Raw genomic sequence first — 21,377 nt, forward strand, 5'->3', positions numbered from 1 at the left:
TTTGGGATGAGAAAACATAAACGATTCTTTTGAATTAAGTGAACACAAGAACGGGAAAACAAACATTCTACATACGAGTTTAGAACAAAAATCCTCAATTCGATTATCATTAGTTACACTTGACGGGTGTAAGCGAGAACTTATGTTATATGGCCATATGGGTTGACAACCCTCATCTTTGACGGTTCGCTACCGTCTACGGATGAAATATATTTTCGAGAATCAGTGTTTGTTCTAGCACTATGGATGGGGTATACAATGGATGGAATGTTAAGCTTTGATAATTGGGTGCTCGTGAATATTAACTTTTAGAATGTATTACTATTATTTCAACTTTGCAAACCTTGTGGTTCGAGTTACTTACTTTTACTCACTTACTTACTTAAACCTATGATTTCACCAACGTTTTCGTTGACAGATTTCTATGTTTTTCTCAGGTCTTGCACGATATGTGATACATGCTTCCGCTCATTATTTGATACTTGCATTGGATGTCGAGTATACATGCATTTCATGGAGCGTCTTATGACTTTACTTTAAACCGTGTCGCCTAGATTTCATTTGTACTTATAACCTTGTAACTTAACTTTTGGTTGAACAATTCTTTTAAACTTTGGAAACAATCTTTATGTTGAAATGAAGGCGACATATTTTGGTCAAACGTTGTCATAAAGACTTATGACCAGGTAATGGGACCCATGTAGACGACGCCGTCACTTGACGATTTGTCGGGGTCGCTACAAGTGGTATCAGAGCTTTGGTTGTAGGGATTTAGAGTTCATTTGTGTCCACCCCGAGTCATAGGGTACATAGGTGAATCTAGACTACAACCGGCATATAGACTGAAGTAGGAATTACTTGACTATTTGTGCATTTATACTCGAACTCTTCTATCATATCTAACTCGTATTCGATCTTGATCTTACGTTGATAAATTTTGTTGACGCGCCACCTTGACTTTATGAAGTAATGTTAAATGCACATGAGAATCAGGGTAATATAATTTCCGGGATTATATTACGGTGATTCACATGGACGTTCCGACATTATGACATAAAGAATTTAAGGCGAGTCAAGGAAAAATTTTCTCTCTATCCTTATTCCATATCACGGTTAGTATTGTTAAGAATACTAATCAACGATATTCTTGTGTCATGAAGGAACAATGGCTCACCAAGGTCAACACAATACCCTTCTCGAAACTCTAGAACAAGCTCTTCAACGAATGATAACCACCGCCGTGGGTACGGCCGTGGCCGATCACTTTTCCAACAACACCAATCGTGGAGCCGGTAATTCAAGCGAAGGTTGCTCCTACAAGAACTTCATGAAGTACAACCCTCCCACTTTCGATGGAACCGGAGGACCGGTTGTTCTCACCCGATGGTTTGAACAAATGGAGACCGTTTTTAACACAAGCGGTTGTCGAGACCAAGATAAGGTCAAGTTTTCCACCCTCACTTTCACCGGCATTGCTCTTTCGTGGTGGAACAAGTACGTACAATCGGTGGGTATCGATGAAGCCCACACACTCTCATGGACCGAATTAAGAGAAAGAATGATCACCAAATATTTTCTGCACGACGAGACTCGAAGGCTCGAACATGGTCTAAGGAATTTAAAAACGGTCGGGAATGACCTAGGAACTTATAATCAACGGTTCACCGAACTAGTCTCAATGTGTCCAAATCTCATGACTCCCGAATCCCTAAGAGTCGAACTTTACATGGATGGCCTCCCTAAGAGCATTCAACACGGGGTAATGGCATCCCAACCCACTAACCTACAAGAGGCTTTAACCAAGGCCCGCCAAACTTTAGAAACGGCGAATGAAATGGAAGCACCGGCACCAATGGTCGAGAACCACCCAAGTAACAACAAAAGAAAATGGGAAGCCTCCCAATCAAGCAACCGCAACAATAACAACTTCACCAAAGAGCCCTTTTTCCCCGGCGACAAGAAAGGGTATGCCGGAAAACTACCTTTTTGTAACGAATGCCACAAGCATCACTTTGAAGGATGTGGCAGGTTTCGCCACCGGTGCCAAGGAAGTGGTCACATCGACAAACATTGTGGAAGTGCCACCCCCGTCCCTCGAAAGGGACCCAACACACAAAAGTCGGTCACTTGCTACGCGTGTGGCCAAACGGGTCATTTTAGGAATGAATGCCCAAATAAGAAAATCAACCCCAACGCACGCCGATAAACTTTCAACATCAAAGCCTAGGATGCCCGAGACGCCGATGGACTAGTCACGGGTATGTTTCTTCTCGAAATTCTCACGTTTCATGTTTATTCGATTCGGTTACCGTTAGACGTTTTATAATCAAGGCTCTGACTCATACTCTTTGCACTTCACCTTTTTCCCCTAGACACTACTTAGGCAATTTAAGTGACCAACGGAAAATATTGTGTGCCTATAAATTTTATTGGAGGATATACGTTAAGACTTTTGACTTGACACCTATAGAACTAGGGAGCTCGGAACCTATTCGTTAAAAAGAAAATGTTTCCCCATCATCTTGTATAGATTATTGTGAACTGAGTAATTTTCGGTTGGAAACCGATACCCTCTCCCTCGCATCCATGACCTCATGATTACTTGCATGAATCCCGTGTGTATTCCAAAACGACCTCCGTTCCGGTTATCATCAATTGGGGGTTAAGGGAGACGATGTCTCCTAAGCCATCTTCTGAACTCGCAACGTTAGTTGTAAATCTCTCTTAGTACCGTCGATTTATTTAGGACTCCGTCCGTATTCATGAACCTCCTAAACCACGTATGCAAACTTATCTAGACAAATCTGTTATCGTATTTATAGATGACATCTTAACTTATTCAACTAAGTTCAATTTTCTAGACTATGATGTTAATGGTCAAGGCATTACAATCAATCTCGAAATCAAGCCACATGTAATCAGGGAACTCTCCCAACTCAGACTTGTATTCGTAAAAAAAAAAAAAAAAAAAAAAAAAAAAATCTTAGATCTCACCGGTTCTTACCGAAAATTCATTTCTGACTTTTCTGGTGTTACACGACTTTAATCTCTCCGCGATCGAACCTTGAGCGTGATTCTTCACACCAACATTTCTAGCTAAATTCGTACAACACCAGATGGGACTCAAATATGGAAATATTTCTACTTGAACGCCGAAAGGCATACTCCCTCGACTCGAAATAAACGGAACGGAAATTCGTTATTTTGCACGAAGAATTCAAATACTAAATTGTAGATCCGATCAATATTCTCGTCATCACGTACCACACTACATACCTCTGTTATTTCACCGTTACCGTCTGATATTACTGAAAATTAAGATAACACACAATCCAACGATACTTCACTCTTCTTTGACTTAACGCCCTTGTGTTTCTGATAATCGGCCAACTATTATTCAACCCCGAACTATACAACTACGTGTACTATCTCATTTCTCTTTCAGACTTCAACTTTTGACAACTAGAGGCACGTTATGGCAACCTCGAGATGCAAGCTCATCCTATTCTAAGTCCTCATTTCACTCCTATCTTTATCGCTTGCATTTCCGTTTAAAGAAACTCCTTGTAACATTTCTCCATGGATAGAGAAATTCCTCATATTACATTAGTATTCGCCACGAGGGTGAATAGTCCTAACGAACATTTTTCGAACCCTAACTGACTTGTTCAAACATATCCTAAGAGATTCTATTCCAACACGGAGTATCTTTGTCAATTATCCCGTATCGAAATACTCGTTTCGCCTCTAGTTTTACAAGAAACCTTGGAGACCCGCTTAGACATGAGTACCGCGTACCACCCACAAACAGACGAACCGAACAAACGAACGATTTACGTCTTCGAAAGACATGTTTCAAACTTGCATGGTCGCTTTTAGTAGATCCCTCTTACAACAGTAGTTACCACTCGTGTGTTCACACGCACTTTCCGAAACCCTATATGACCGCTAATGTCATACCCCTATTCGTTGGACCAAAGCATGTGGCAAACAAAACACCGAATCTTAACTCATCCAAGAAACAACAATTGAGATAATCCAAGTCCGAGAAGGGCTCGAGACGACCCGTAGTCGCCCAAAAGAGTCATACCAAACTTAGATGAAAACCTCACAAATCCCAGTGTGTAACCGCGTAATATTGAGAAACCGCACCTTGGAAAGGTGTAATCCATTTTGGGAAATCGAGAAAGGCTATATCCGCAATATCGAACCTTTTGAAACCTTGGGGCGTATTGGAACCGCTTCCTATCGTTTAGAACTTCCGACTCAATTAAGTTTCCGTTTACCCTACATTTCGTGTAACAAACTTAGAAACATGTCCTGCGGAACAGGAACGTGCAATCCTTCTAGATGCACCAACTGTTGATGACAAACTCCTCCTCATAGGAAAAACCGGCTGAACTTGTGGATCGTAAAACCAAGCCCTAATACAACGTAACACCCCGACTATCCGGATTCGTGGAATGTCCAAGAAAGTACCTTCAAACATTCGTAGAGTTACTACACTAGGTCTCGAGTAAGAGACATCGACTATTACTTCCAACTAAATTTCGGGACGAAATTTCTTTTGAGGTGTGGATAATGTAACATCCCGCGTTTTTCCGTTAAATTTATTTTAACACCGTTTTTTTTTAAATAATATCTTTCGTCATTTAATTTGGCATCTTTCGTTAACTAATGTTCATAATATCCTCGTTATTTAATTATAACGTCACCCGTTTACTCGAGCGTTTTAAATATTCGTTTGGTTATTTCCCGCACCCGCTTTGAAACTAGAGGGACCAAACTTGCAAAGAGGCCAAAGATTTGACTAGGTCAACTAGTCAAACCTTCAACCTCCTCCTCTCATTCATCTCTCTCTTTCTCCTTTTGATACTTCCAAATCCTCTCAACTTTCTAACATAAATTCATCATCTAAATCCGGATTTGGGAGCTAGCAACCAAATAAATTACATATTCTTGGTCCTCTCATCATCCTCTTCGATTTGATGCTAACTACTTCGATTTTGGGTAACATTTCTAAAACACTAGATTTCTTTAAATTTGTGTTCTTGACTTAAAAGTGTGTTAATTAGTGTCTATGGCTCATTGTGATGTCGTGTATGTAATTTGTATGCTCGATTTGTTGTTTTTGGTGTAACTAGCTTGAATATGAAAATTGCTTGCTTAATCTTTGATTTTGGATGATTAAAAGTTGTTTAAATTGTTAAAGTTCATGTAAATGTGTTACTAGCATCATTAGCTTCAAATTGATGTGTAGGTTGATTAAGAAAACTTCAAAAACATGATTATTGATTTTGAGATGTTTGACTAGGGTTTGATAGTCCTTGACATGAATTTTTGGATGCTTGAATGTCATGGAATGTTAATTGTTAGTGTTTAGTAGTAATGTATGCTTCATTACCTTCAAAACGGCATATCATATGTGTGAATTGGTTTCCCGAAACTCAAAATGCAATTGATGAACTTGAAACTTTGAAAATGGACTTTTATTGTTCGCTTGATGAGATTTCGGCTATTGTAAATGATGTTATTGTTGGACCATAAGTGCTTAGTTGTATTCCTCGTCAAAATACCTTTCCAACGATATATGATAGGCATTGTAAGTGTTTGCGGGTCAAGAGTTGGGTTGGAAAAGGTTTTGGTTCGTGCATACTTTGAAAAACTGACCAGAATTCTCTGCCCAGATGGTGGCGCGGCGCGCCCCATCCCCGCGCGGCGCGCGGATTGGCCTGGTCAGATTCTGACCTCTTTGTCCCATTTCACGTGAAATGTTTGACTAGCTACCGACCTCCGATTCACATGAAACTTGTTCTAATATACTTGTATATGAATAATTAGCATAGAAAAATAGTCCGGGACCCGACCCGAACATGTTGACTTTTTCGTTGACTTTGACCCGACCAAGTTTGACTTTTTGTCAAACTTAACCAATTAATTATGCAATCTTTCTAACATGATTCTATACTTGTATCTTGCATGAAACTTGACAATTTTCTTCACATGCTACATAATCGAGTCGTGTCGAGCCATAGGACTAATTGAACAACTTTGACCCTTCGTGACTATCGTTATTGATACAACCTACTTGTTTAGGTCGAGATTAGCTTTGTCTTTGCACGCGTTTACTCGTTGAAGTACTTTATTAACTCTTGCGCTCAAGGTGAGATCATAGTCCCACTTTTACTCTTTTTGAACTTATATTTGGGATGAGAAAACATAAACGATTCTTTTGAATTAAGTGAACACAAGAACGGGAAAACAAACATTCTACATACGAGTTTAGAACAAAAATCCTCAATTCGATTATCATTAGTTACACTTGACGGGTGTAAGCGAGAACTTATGTTATATGGCCATATGGGTTGACAACCCTCATCTTTGACGGTTCGCTACCGTCTACGGATGAAATATATTTTCGAGAATCAGTGTTTGTTCTAGCACTATGGATGGGGTATACAATGGATGGAATGTTAAGCTTTGATAATTGGGTGCTCGTGAATATTAACTTTTAGAATGTATTACTATTATTTCAACTTTGCAAACCTTGTGGTTCGAGTTACTTACTTTTACTCACTTACTTACTTAAACCTATGATTTCACCAACGTTTTCGTTGACAGATTTCTATGTTTTTCTCAGGTCTTGCACGATATGTGATACATGCTTCCGCTCATTATTTGATACTTGCATTGGATGTCGAGTATACATGCATTTCATGGAGCGTCTTATGACTTTACTTTAAACCGTGTCGCCTAGATTTCATTTGTACTTATAACCTTGTAACTTAACTTTTGGTTGAACAATTCTTTTAAACTTTGGAAACAATCTTTATGTTGAAATGAAGGCGACATATTTTGGTCAAACGTTGTCATAAAGACTTATGACCAGGTAATGGGACCCATGTAGACGACGCCGTCACTTGACGATTTGTCGGGGTCGCTACACTACAGATCGTCCATGACTACGGATTCTTAGATGATCATTATTCTTATTATGATTGTCTAATGCCAAGAATTCATAAGTCACATCTATTAGTACATCACACAACAAGTAAACACATACATTCAAATCAGTCCTTACTAATCAATTATCAATTCTCTATACAGTAATTTCGTCATCTCCAACAGATTAATCAAAACAAGCTCAATTTCGGATTTTTCACTTTTTTTAATTTTTTGGTGAGGCATTTTTCACTTTTTAAGTATTTTCTGTTGATAACATATACTCCCCCTAAAATGCTGAAATATAAAATCTTTTTGTGTTTTAGCATTTTAAACAAACAGAAAATATCTACAGACAAGCATGCAATCATGAATGAAATCATGTAACGAAATGCAGAGAGGAAGCAAAAATATGCAGTACAGATAATTAACAACTAAAAATCTATATGTCATGCATCCTACATGCAAAGTCGAAAAGTCTTGACTAAACCTCGCACACAACTTCCGAAATCACTTTGTCTCGATCAACAATGCCATTCATCTCTAGTAGGAGTAAGAACCTAGGTCTATCAAAAGCCTTAGTAAATAAGTCAGCCCTCTGGTCCTTAGTACATATTCTCTTAACCTCAATATTTTTCTTCTCATGGCAATCCCTAAGAAAATGATATTTAACACCTATGTGTTTTGTTTTAGAATGTTGAACAGGATTCTTAGTGATCGCTATCGCAGCAGTATTATCAATATAAAGAGGAGAGAAAGAGATTCTTAGCCGTAATCGCGAAGTTGTCGTTGGATCCAAACAACTTGCGAACAACAACTAGCAGCGGCTATGTATTCAGCTTCACACGGGGAAAGAGCAACTGCAGTTTGTTTCTTGCATTGCCAGGTCACCAGCCTTTCACCCAAAAATTGACATTCACCAGATGTAGATTTGTTGTTGATTTTGTAACCTGCATAATCTCAATCGCTGTAAGCTACAAGATCAAACTTCTCATGATTTAAATACCAGATGCCGAGATTTGGCGAATGCAACAAATAGCGTAGGATTCTTTTGGCAGCTGTAAGATGAACTGTATTCGGATTAACTTGATAATGAGCATACAGACATGTCACGAACATAATATCTGGCCTGGACGCAGTGAGATACATAAGCAACCCGATGATATAATACGTGGGATCAACAGGTTCTCCTTTGCAATCTAACGAAATGCCATGATTCACAGCTAACGGAGTTGACACAGGATGTTCTTGAGTCATACCAAACCATTACAGTATATCATTCACATACTTTGCCTGATGAAGAAAAATTCCATTTTCTGTCTGTTCGACTTGTAGACCAAGAAAGTAGTGTAGAAGACCCAATTTACTCATTTCGAACTCATCCTTCATCACCTGTTCGAACTCATCAACGAGTTTCTGCTTAGTGGCACCGAAGATAATATCGTCAACATAAATCTGGACTAAAATAATGTCATCATCTTGAAATTTTGTGAATAGAGTACAGTCTACCGTGCCGATTTGATATCCTTTTTCGAGAAGATAAGACGATAAACGTCCGTACCAAGCTCTAGGAGCCTGATGTAAACCATAAAGGGCTCGTCGTAGTCGGTAAACTTTGTCAGGATGAAGATGATCTTCAAAACTCGGAGGTTGACTGACATATACTCGTTCATTTAGCTTGCCATAAAGAAATGCACTCTTAACATCCATTTGATAAACTTTGAATTTCATGAATGACTTGAAAGTTAAGAAAATGCGAATCGCTTCCAATCTGGCAACAGGAGCAAAAACTTCATCGTAATCAAATTCAGGATCTTGCTGATAACCTTTAGCAACCAATCTTGCTTTGTTACGGGTGACATTGCCATCTTCGTCGAATTTGCACTTCCAAACCCATTTGAGATCGATAACTTTCCCACCATGCGGCTTAGTTACTAGCTTCCAAATATCTAGACGATTGAATTGCTGAATCTCTTCCTGCATAGCCATGACCCAATCAACATGCTTCCATGCTTCTTTTGTAGTCTTTGGCTCAATCCTCGAGATATGACATGAGTACTCGTAATATGCAGCAGCCGCTGTCATATGAGCATCAACTTGACCATGAAACTGAACTTGTCTTCTTGTTCGAACACATGCATTAGGATCTCCAATAATATTTTCTCTTGGATGAGCAGCTGTAGTTCTGGGAACTGGGTATGCGGGAACAGGTATCTCTTGGTGTAGATTCATAGTATCTCCATCTTCAGGATTATCAGAATTCTCACTTGAAATATTAGATTCGCAGGTATCGTACACTGGATCAACATCTTGATCTGAATCTTGTACTGGTTCAACGACTGTAGGTAATGGAGTTGGAGTAGGTGCTGACACTTCTGGCTCATTCTGTAAATCAAACAACATTTATAGCTCTACTTCATTCTCCGTCTGATCTGGAGCAAGATTAAATGAATCAATCAGCTCATCATAGTTATAGATCTAAGGATGAGTTTTGGGAGTACTCTTCGTATGATTCCTTTGAACATCAACTTCAGATCACTCTTCATTACATCTCGTCTCATTGTTGAAAACTCTCTTGGTAGGTGAACTATACCCTAGAAACACTCCAGTAACCACCTTAGAATCAAACTTACTTCCTGGTTTTCTTTTCAGAATGGTACACGGGGCACCAAATGGTTCTAGATGCTTCAAAGAAGGTTTTCTCCCATGCAATAACTCATAGCACGTTTTACCTAATCGTTTGACAGTTAAAACTCGATTCATAGTGTAACAAGCATTTGCAACAGCTTCACCCCAGAAATGAACAGGTAGAGACGAATCAGCTAGCATAGTTCTAGCAGTCTCAATCAAAACTCTATTCTTTCTTTCAGCAACACCATTCATCTGAGGAGCGTATGCAGAACTGAACTGCATATTGATACCCTTTTCAATATGGAAACCTGCAAGATACTGATTTTTGAATTATGTACCATTATTGCATCGAATCTTTCTAACTTTCAGATTAAAACCTATCTCTAATCGATTGATTAGCACTTTCAAATTCTCAAACGTATCAGACTTCTCTTTTAGAAACATAACCCATGAGAATCTTGAATAATCATCAGTTACCACCAGACAATACTTACTACCATCAATACTTTCAAACCGAATTAGACCAAAAAGATCCATGTGCAGCAACTCAAGCGGAGCAAAAATTGGATTATACTTTACCAACTTATGAGCTTTCTTGCTCTGCTTACCCTTATTACAAGGAACACATGTGCCTGGAATCTGAAACGAACGAAGATCAACACCTTTTACAAGGTTGTTTTGAACCAGATGGTTCATCTTCTGAAAACTTAAATGACCCATGCGTTTGTGCCAAGTAATAGAATCTTGTTCAGTTAATTTAGAAACAAAAGCTTGATGATGTTCAGCAGTTGAAGTAGCAACATTCATATCTAGCATGTATAATTCAGCTTGTCGAGGAGCCTTCATCAGAATCATATCAGGAGAAATCACAAACTCTGGTTTCAAGATGTAGCTAAATTCGTCATCAAACGCTACTTTAAAAGATTTTTCACAGATTTGTGAAACAGATAACAGATTATTAGCAAGCTCTTGACAATAATTCACTTTATCAAAACTGAGTTTATCATTCTTCAATAAACCCTGAGCTAAAATATGACCACCCTTATCTCCAGCAAATGTAACATAACCTCCCTTAATTGGGTGTACATCAGAAAGAAGAGATAGTTGTCTAGTCATATGTCTCGAAGTGCCGCTATCCACAATCTAGGTGTTATTTGCAGGTATCCTGGTTCCCTGCATATCACAATTAAGAAATTAATTGATAATGGGAACCCACGCCCGGACGGTAGTAGGTTGTCTATTAACACTCATAGCTTGAAACTCCATCCATTTCCCGTTTGAGTCAGGAGGAATCTCATCATTAGAAATCTTAAACTTAGCAACTTTGGAGGGAGGGGTATCACGCTCTTGGCGTCTGACATTCCTCTCTGAATCTGAATGATTCATCTGTGGTTTAGTTTTTGAAAAATACTTTTTGCGACTAGCTCTTTGAGATGGAGACCTCAACTTTGGTTCAAAAGGTCTACCTTGCTCACTAGCACTGGCAACATTTGCCTCAAAATTTCTTTTAGGGATTTTTCCCTTTACAGGAGAAACAGATCTATTGAAGTACTTCCTTTTGGAGTCTCCAAAGACAACATTTGTCTTAGATCTTTTATCATGAGGTTCATCATTTATAGGGAAACCTGTTCGATGAACGTGAGATGATCTAGAGTCATCATGTGATAAGTCAACTTTATGTCTCGGGGATCGGAATCTTCTAGGACAATAAGCAGCAATGTGTCCAAAAACAGCACAATTAAAACATTGTCTAAACTCCCTATGTCCTCTGAATTGATAAACATTATTAGAGTTCGAAGATGAGGGGTCGTGTGCTCTTACGAACACAGGAGAATCATTTGATCTCTCTTTCTGCACAGGCTTAGGGGTAACCGGAGGAACAGGTCTATTAGAAAATTTAGGATTTTTCAAAATCTTAACAGGACCTTTTGGAACTGGACCTCTTGGTGTTATCACCCTTCATCTAACTGTATTATCTCCTAGACCATTTTTCTTATCTTCATCATGATCTAAAGCACCTTCAGCAGTTTCGTCTGAAGTCTTGTTCTCAACTGAGTTAGACTTCTTATTCCTATCAGCATAGTTCTCATAACTAGGTGGAACACAATCTTCTGGTTGTCCGTCAACCACATTTGCATTGACATATTTGTTTTGAAAAGGAGGAGATACGGACTTATATCCAATGCCTTTACCCTTTTGATCATTAAGCTCAACCATAAGTGCATTCCATTGAGATGCACTTGCCCAACATTTCATTTTGATTGACATAGCTTCTAAATCAGCTTTGACACACTCATTTCCCTTTTTCAATTCATTAATTGTGTCAACACGTTTGATTAAAGCTTGATTTAAATCAAAGTTATAACATTTAAGATCATGATTCTGTTTTTTATAAACTTTAATTTCTTCTTTCAAATCATTTTCAATCTTTTTGGTCACAAGGTTGGCATGGTATTTGTCACGCATCTCATCATATGTTTTGTTCAGGTTGTCTACGGTTATCTTATATTCAACACATTGAGCACATTCTGTATTTGAAATCGAGCAAAAATTTGAAGTTTCCTCTTGAGCGCTATTTGATGAAGAAGTATCAGCCATGAAAGCAAAATAGTTCGTCTTCTTCCCATCATCGAATTCATCTTCTGACTCTGAAGAATCGGTAAGAAACACTGATGCATCATCGTTCGCTAAACCTTTACCCAAATGTATCTCTTCGAGCTTATCCCAGATATCCTTAGATCTTGTCAACCCTGACACTTTTTCACGATAACTTTCTGAAAAATACTTCTTGAGTAGATCCACTGCTTGCTTGTTCAACATCTCAAAATCAGTAGAACCCTCAGGACTTTCTGCATCTGAATCTGACTTAGTCTCTGACTCATTAGCATATGAACTCAAACTATGTAGATCTGAACCTTCACCCATAAGAACTAACATCTCTAATTCTACAGCAATCATTCTACCCCATTCGTCTAGTTCCTTATCAGCATCAATCAATGTTTCTTCATTTTAATCAACTTCTAGACTGTCTTCACGCATTGGGATATCACCATACTTATACTTCCAACTATTGAAATAGTAGTCCTCTAATGAAGTAGGTGAAATGCTTCCTGATTCAGGTGTTCGAGGAACAGAATCACGTGCTTTCTTGAATTTATCTTTCACCTTTTTCTGAACTTTATCCTTTCTAATGGTTCGAGATATCTCTTTAGCTCTTTCAGTGCGTGCAATCATCTTCTCAATTATGCTTTGCTCAGAAACACATTTAGATTCATCTTCTGTGATCTTTGCCATGTTGTCTTTCTGTTGATCATTCACATTTAGTTTAATTGACCAATCATCATCGTCTCCATGAATGACAACTAGAGCTTTATTAGGATTTTCCGTAGTTTCTACATCGTTTCCCTTATCAGAAATGTAGACTTCACGCTTTGTCGAATGACTTTGGGAACTAACTCGATTATAGTTCTGATTTCTGAACGGATTCTGATTACCTTGCTTCTTCTGTTTAGTGCACTGCATAGAGAAATGACCTAATTCTCCACAATTGTAACAAGTAACTGTATTCATATCAAAACCCAATTTTGTATCCTTGGTCAGACTGATCGGTTTCCCATTTCTTTCTTCATAATCTTTCGCTCTTCTAACCAAATTTGCCATACCCCACATGATATCCATCCTTTCTGCTTCTTCTTTATCAAGTTGTTGATAATCTTCTGTTGTTAGATGAATATTACCCACACCACCATCAAGATAAGTATCATAAGAGTCCACAAGATTAGACAACAATGCTATATCTTCATTAATCTTCTCCTTTCCTGCTTTTCTTATATTCTCGATCTTGAGTGCAGATAAAACTTCTGTAGCAGATGGTGTAGATGATTCGGTTGTATTTGAAGTAGGTTGTGGTTGAGTGTTCAGTGAACATGGTGAAACTTGTGGGGGATACGAAGGCTGTTGGATAGGTGTACTGTTGACATTCAAACCATACATACTCTGATTGTTTGTAGCAAAAGCAGTTTGAAACGGTGCATGAGCTGATTTAGGAGGTGTATAGCCATTCGGACAATACATTTTGGTGTCTTGAACTTGTTTAGACCTCTTGACTTTGTTAAGCACTTTTATCTCTTCTTCTTGAAGTCTTGCAATAAACGAGTTCACTATAGCAGTAGCAAGTTCTCCACTGGTTTTCATGGTTAAAGCAAAATCATTCCATTCTAACGGTAATGATCCAGCTAGACAAGTAACTTTGTCTTTCTCCTCAATAGTCACATCATGCTTGTGTAATTCAGCTAGCAAATGACGATATCTTTCAATCAATTCCGTAATAGATTCTATGACTTGCCAATGAAAACGATCAAACTCAGCTTTCAACTCTATACCCTTTCTAGATCGGTAAGATGTATTTCCTTCATTGAAAGTGCGAAGTGCTTCCCATATCTTGAATGAATTATCATGACACAGAAATTGATGGAAAATCGGACCATCAAGAGCACTTGTCAAATTATAGTACATCTTCTTCTCTAGGTTATACTCCTCATGTTCTTCAGAAGGCATGTTGTGTAACGTATACAACTCATTCGTAACTGGTGAAAATGTCCATTGAAATTCTGTTTTAATGTACTTCCAAAGCTTCGTGTCTTGACCATCAGACCAAATCTTAAACCTCAATTTTCAAGTGGAATAGTTATCCATTGTCATTAATCTCGGACATTTTGTACCACTTCCGGATTCGCTTTCAGCAAGAAGTAATCGTTGTGTCATACTAGCAATGCTTTGAACTAACGGTGCAGCTAACGCATAATCATTAGCGTTAAACATCTTGAGAAATTACCAAAACAGGTAAACCGTGCAGTTCAGGTTATCAACCGTGCGGTTCAGGATGTCAGGCGTACGTGTGACAAGCTCACTCGTGCGTGTCACAACTCAAACGTACGTGTCACTACTTAACCCAAAGTAACAAACCCAAAGTATCAAACGTACGAGTCAGGATCACTCGTGTGATTACTCGTACGTGTCACAGTCAATCGCTAGATCACTCGTGTGATCAGACTTGTAGTTTATTAACCTAAAATGTTATGCTTACCCGTGCGTGTGAGTTCACGAGTGACGTCAACCGTCTGGTCAACCGTGCGTGTGATGAAATTTCTTGACCCACTCGTGTGAGCTGCTGTTCCCACACAAATCACTCAAAAACCCTAGAAATTAAAGCTAAACCTCAATTTCTTCGTTCACAAGCTGGATTAGCACTAAACTAACATAAACACACTCTCTAATCACAATTACACACGTAAAAATAACTCCTTTTTGATAAAAATTACTCTAAACTCAAAAACCCAAACAAATAAACTCTTTAATCACCAAAAATCACTAGGATGATGTTGAAATCACAACCAATGCTCTGATACCAATGATGAAACATGACTAGGAACTTAGAAATCAACAGATTTAACTCACACAATGGCGGAATAAGTGAATCAAACCCTCTAGTGAATAGGTTTAATCCTTTTGGGATTAATTTAGTCAAACCATAACTAAAACAAGTATGATTAGATCAACACCTAGAGCTATCATTCACCATAGAGGTGATTTGGGCTGAGAGAGAATCGAAGGAGATCACCAGATCTGAGTGTGTATAACAAATGAGAGGCTTAACCTAAAATGAAGAACATAAACCTTTAGATACCCCTGCTGTTGACTCAACCGTACGAGTCATCCATCAATCGTACGAGTTGGCCTCATCGGCCATACGGTTGATCACTCACTCGTGTCTTCTCATTTAAGTTATAATTATGACTTAGCTTAGCATCAACCGTGCGTATGAGCCTGTCAGCCGTACGAGTGATGTCTCACTCGCATGTCTGACTAAGTTTAACATAGTTAAACATCCAAATTGCGTTCTTGCAGTTCTTGTAACCACATACAAACACAGATAGGATAATAACGAGCGATCATGGTGTCCTGTAAACTGTTGTACCTATAATGGATGTGGGTAGATGTCTAGGGACTTGCATAAAATGCATCAACAGGGTTGACTAACGCACCAGCTGTGTTCATGGACCTCATGAACCGAGTGTGTGGATCATATCTTGACAAGTTTGTCATTGTTTTCATTGATGACATACTTATTTACTCAAAGAATGATCAAGAGCACGAAGAACATTTGAGAAAAGTGCTAGAGTTATTGAGGAAAGAAAAACTGTACGCTTAGTTTTCAAAGTGTGCATTTTGGTTGAAAGAAGTTCAATTCCTCGGTCACATAGTAAACAAAGAAGGTATTAAGGTGGATCCGGCAAAGATTGAAACTGTTAAAAAGTGGGAAACACCGAAAACGCCGAAGCATATATGCCAATTTTTAGAACTGGCTGGTTACTACAGAAGATTCATCCAAGATTTTTCCAAAATAGCAAAACCCTTGACTACATTAACGCATAAAGGGAAGAAATTTAAATGGAAGGACGAGCAAGAGAAAGCGTTTCAATTGTTGAAGAAAAAGTTAACTACGGCACATATATTATCATTGCCAGAAGGGAATGATGATTTTGTGATTTATTGTGACGCTTCGAAGCAAGGTCTTGGTTGTGTATTAATGCAACGAACAAAGGTAATTGCTTATGTGTCTAGACAATTGAAGATTCACGAGCAAAATTATATGACTCACGATTTAGAACTGGGCGCTGTTGTTTTTGCATTAAAGACTTGAAGGCACTACTTATATGGGGTCAAAAGTATTATATATACCGATCACAAAAGTCTCCAACATATATTTAATCAGAAGCAACTGAATATGAGACAGCGCAGGTGGATTGAATTATTGAATGATTATGATTTTGAGATTCGATATCACCCGGGGAAGGCGAACGTGGTAGCCGATGCCTTGAGCAGAAAGGACAGAGAACCTATACGGGTAAAAAATATGAATATAATTATTCGTACTAACCTTACTACTCAAATAAAGGAGGCGCAACAAGGAGTTGTAAAAGAAGGGAATTTGAAGAATGAAATATCTAAAGGATCGGAGAAACATCTTAATGTTCGAGAAGACGGAACCCGGTATAGAGCTAAAAGAATCTGGATACCAAAGTATGGAGGTGTGAGAGAAATGGTACTTGGGGAAGCACATAAAACCAGATACTCAATACATCCCGGAGCGGGAAAAATGTACAAGGACCTCAAGAAACATTTCTGGTGACCGAGTATGAAAGCCGATATTGCAAGATATGTAGGAGAATGTTTGACATGTTCTAAAGTCGAAGCTGAACATCAGAAACCATCAGGTCTACATCAGCAACCTGAAATCCCAGAACGGAAATGGGAAAACATTACTATGGATTTCATTACTAAATTGCCAAGGACTGCAAGTGGTTATGATACTATTTGGGTAATAGTCGATCGTCTCACCAAATCAGCACATTTTCTGCCAATGAGAAAAGATGACAAAATGGAGAAGTTGGCGCGATTATACTTGAAAGAAGTCATCTCCAGACATGGAATACCCCTCTCTATTTTCTCTGATAGGGATGGCAGATTTGTTTCAAGGTTCTGACAGACGTTGCAACAAGCATTAGGGACTCGTCTAGACATGAGTACTGCCTATCATCCACAAACTGATGGGCAGAGCGAAAGAATGATATAAATGCTTGAAGACATGCTACGAGCATGTGTTATTGATTTTGGAAACAGTTAGGATCGACATCTACCATTAGCAGAGTTTTCCTACAACAACAGTTACTATTTGAGTATTGAGATGGCGCCGTTTGAAGCACTTTATGGTAGAAAGTGGAGGTCTCCGATTTGTTGGAATGAAGTGGGGGATAGACAAATTACGGGTCCAGAAATTATTCAAGAAACTATCAAGAAAATCATTCAAATTCAACAACGATTGAAAACCGCCCAAAGTCGACAAAAGAGTTACGCGGATCTTAAAAGAAAAGATATAGAATTTGAAATTGGAGAGATGGTCATGCTTAAAGTTGCACAATGGAAAGGCGTTGTTCGATTTGGTAAACAGGGGAAACTAAATCCAAGGTACATTGGGCCATTCAAGATTATTGATCGTGTCGGACTAGTAGCTTACCAACTTGAGTTACCTCAACAACTCGCGGGTGTACATAACACTTTCCATGTCTCGAATTTGAAGAAATGTTTTGCTAAAGAAGATCTCACTATTCTGTTAGACAAAATCAAAATCAACGAAAAACTTCAATTCATTGAAGAACCCGTCGAAATCATGGATAGTGAGGTTAAAAGACTCAAGCAAAATAAAATAAAAATCGTTAAGGTTTGATGGAATGCTCGTAGAGGACCCGAGTTCACCTGGGAATGTAAAGATCAGATGAAAAAGAAATACCCGCACTTATTTCCAGAAGATGAGCCAACACCTTCAACCGCTTAAAATTTCGGGACGAAATTTATTTAACGGGTAGGTACTGTAGTGACCCGAACTTTTCCGAACTTTTCCCTGATTATATATTAAATGAAAACTATATTTGCATGATTAAATGTTTCCAACATGTTAAGCAATCAAACTTGTTAAGACTTGGTTAATTGAAGCGGAAACTATGTAAACGTTTGACCACCCAGTTTGACCGATGATTCACGAACGCTATAAGTTGTATATGACATGATGATACATATATGGATAAATATATATGTTTAACATGATATCATGATAATCAAATATCTCTTTAAATATAGTAACAACGAGTTATATACATAAAAATGAGACTATTGACGTAAGAAACTCGAAATGATATATATATAACGATTATCGTTATAACAACGCCTTACTAGATATATATGAATCATATTAAGGTATTGTTGCATTATATTTAACATGATAAAATGATGATTAAATATATCATTAAGTGTGTTAACAATGAACTACATAAGTAAAAACAAGACTACTAACTTAAGGATTTCGAAACGAGACATATACGTAACGATTATCGTTGTAACGACATTTTAATGTATATATATATCATATTAAGATATATTCATACATCATGTTAGCATGATAATATAATAATTTAACATCTCATTAGATATAATAAACAATGGATTAACAACATTAAATGAGATCGTTAACATAAAGGTTTCAAAACAACATTTACATGTAATGACTATCGATGACTAAATGACTCCATTAGAATTTATATACATGTAATGTATTTAAATTTATTTGACCACTTTTGAAAGACTTCAAGACACATATCAAAGTACTTCCATTTAACAAAAATACTTACAATTGCATTCTCATTCATTTTCATCAACAATTCTACTCGTATGCACCCGTATTCGTACTCGTAGCATATACAGCTTCTAGATGTATGTACTATTGGTATATACACTCCAATTATCAGCTCTTAGCAGCCCTTTTGAGTCACCTAACACATGTGGGAACCATCATTTGGCAACTAGCATGAAATATCTCATAAAATTACAAAAATATGGTAAATCATTCATGAATTATTTATAAGAAAACAAACTTACATATCCTTTATATCTAATCCATATACCAATGACCAAAAATACCTACAAACACTTTCATTCTTCAATTTTCTTCATCTAATTAATCTCTCTCAAGTTCTATCTTCAAGTTCTAAGTGTTCTTCATAAATTCCATAAGTTCTAGTTTCATAAAATCAAGAATACTTTCAAGATTGCAAGTTTACTTCCAAGCTTTCAAATCCATTCCAAGTAATCATCTAAGATCAAGAAACCTTTGTTATTTACAGTAGGTTATCTTTCTAAATCAAGGTAATATTCATATTCAAACTTTGATTCAATTTCTATAACTATAACAATCTTATTTCGAGTAGAAATCTTACTTGAACTTGTTTTCATGTCATGATTCTGCTTCAAGAACTTTCAAGCCATCCAAGGAGCCTTTGAAGCTAGATCTATTTTTATCATTTCTAGTAGGTTTACCTACTAAACTTAAGGTAGTAATGATGTTCATAACATCATTCAATTCATATATATAAAACTATCTTATTCGAAGATTATAACTTGTAACCACTAGAACATAGTTTAGTTAATTCTAAACTTGTTCGCAAACAAAATTAATCCTTCTAACTCAACTTTTAAAATCAACTAAACACATGTTATATATCTATATAATATTCTAACTTAATGATTTAAAACTTGGAAACACGATAAACACCATAAAACCGGACATACGCCGTCGTAGTAACACCGGGGCCTGCTTTGGTTTGGTTAATTAAAAACTATGAAAAACTTTGATTTAAAATCTATACTTCTGGGAAAATAATTTTTATTATGAACATGAAACTATATCCAAAAATCATGGTTAAACTCAAAGTAGAACTATGTTTTTCAAAATAGTCATCAAGATGTCGTTCTTTCGACGGAAATGACTACCTCTTTCAAATATGACTTGTAACTTGTAATTTTGACTATAAACCTATAATTTTTCTGTTTAGTTTCATAAATTTTAGTTCATTATGAAACCATAGCAACTCGAATCACTCAAAACGGATTTGAAACGAAGAAATGACGGGTAAAACAAAATTGATAAAAATTACTCATTTTAGCTACGTGAAAATTTGTAACAAATCTATTCCAACCATAACTTAATCAACTTATATTGTATATTATGTAATCTTGAGATACCATAGACACGTATACAATGTTTTGACCTATCATATCGACCCATCTATATATATATATTGCGGAACAACTATAGGCACTCTATATGCAAATGTTGGAGTTAGCTATACAGGGTTGAGGTTGATTCCAAAATATATATATAGTTTGAGTTGTGATCAATACTAAGATATGTATACGCTGGGTCGTGGATTGATTCAAGATATATATTAAGTTATTCATGTACGACTAAGTGTGGACTTCTAACGTTGGACTGCTAACTGGACAACTAAAATCATCAACACGTAATAAAGAAAATATTATGAATATATTTCGATCATATTTTGATATATATGTATATATTGTTATAGGTTCGTGAATCAACCCGTGGCCAAGTCTAATTCTCGACGAATTGTTAATCGGTGAAAGTGAGTTATAGTCTCACTTTTAATATCTAATATTTGGGATGAGAATACATGCAGTTTATAATTGTTTTACAAAATAGACACAAGTAAATAAAACTACATTCTATGGTTGAATTATCGAATCGAATATGCCCCTTGTTAGCTTGGTAGCCTAACAATTAGGTAACGGAAATGGCGCCTAATTGACGCGAATCCTAAAGATAGATCTATTGGGCCCAACGAGCCCCATCCAAAGTACCGGATGTTTTAGTACTTCGAATTTATCAAGTCCGAAGGGTTTCCCGGAATGATGGGGATATTCTATATGAATCTTGTTAAGGTCGGTTACCAGGTGTTCATCATATGAATGATTTTTGTCTCTATGTATGGGACGTATATTTATGAGAAATGGAAATATGAAATCTTGTGGTCTATTAATTACAATTTGATATATATAGAGATTAAACCTATAACTCACCAACATTTTTGTTGACGTTTTAAGCATGTTTATTCTCAGGTGATTATTAAGAGCTTCCGCTGTTGCATGCTAATTTATGGACAAGATTTGGAGTCAGCATGCTTGTATAATATTGTTTAAAAACTACATTCGAGAACTTACTTTATTGTAACATATTAATATTGTAAACCATTATGTAATGGTCGTATGTAAGCGTGATATTTTAGATTATCAATACTTGATAATATGAGTTATGGTTTTTAAATCTTTGTTGATAAAAATAAAGGTTATGGTTTGTTTTAAAAACGAATGCAGTCTTTGAAAAACGTCTCATA

Source organism: Rutidosis leptorrhynchoides, chromosome 2 (assembly GCF_046630445.1).
Source record: "Rutidosis leptorrhynchoides isolate AG116_Rl617_1_P2 chromosome 2, CSIRO_AGI_Rlap_v1, whole genome shotgun sequence".
NCBI classification, from domain to species: Eukaryota; Viridiplantae; Streptophyta; class Magnoliopsida; order Asterales; family Asteraceae; genus Rutidosis; species Rutidosis leptorrhynchoides.